This window comes from Myotis brandtii, unplaced genomic scaffold, assembly GCF_000412655.1.
Source record: "Myotis brandtii unplaced genomic scaffold, ASM41265v1 scaffold825, whole genome shotgun sequence".
Classification (NCBI taxonomy): Eukaryota; Metazoa; Chordata; class Mammalia; order Chiroptera; family Vespertilionidae; genus Myotis; species Myotis brandtii.
In genome coordinates, this window is record NW_005371349.1 from 814852 (window position 1) to 815373 (window position 522).

General features: G+C 62.3%; 1 protein-coding gene across 1 annotated transcript in view; it reads left to right on the forward strand.

The window, feature by feature from the left end:
* Positions 1-522, forward strand: part of TK1 (thymidine kinase 1, soluble) — a gene marked incomplete at its 3' end in the record, with an annotated part of 25657 nt that overhangs the window by 18673 nt on the left and 6462 nt on the right. The gene's annotated exons all lie outside the window — the stretch shown is intronic.

Below are 522 nucleotides of genomic sequence, written 5' to 3' on the forward strand. Positions count from 1 at the left end.
CCCTAGGCCTCCTCCCCACCCCACCCCATGCCACTCCCTAAAATGTAGTCCTGGAGGAGGCCCTCCTCCCCTGCCCGCCAGGCCACCCCTCCTTCCTGAGCCGGTCACTGAGCTGCTCACAGTTGAGCCCCGCACTCAGAAGGGCGCCGCCAAGTCTTAAAAGCTGCGCCTCTGGGCCTCCTTCCAGGGAGATTTCCTTAGACGCGAGCGCACTGAGCCTGAGCAGCAAGCGTGCGCCTGCTCCCCAGGCCCCGCTGTGATAGGACCGGAGGAGGTGGGGCTCCTGAGCCCCTCAAAACCCCCTGGCTCTTTAAAAAGAGATTTTATTGGTTTTTAGATAGAGGTAGAAGCATTAATCAGCTGCCTCCTGCACGCCCCCTACTGGGGATTCTCGGACCCATGTTCTCAGGGAAAAGGTAATGGCCTCGCGGGGTGGGGGGTGGTCAGTACCTCCTCCTCCTCCCCCACCTGGGACCTCCTCCTCCTCTCCCTCCTTCCTCCTCCCCCACCCGGCACATGCCC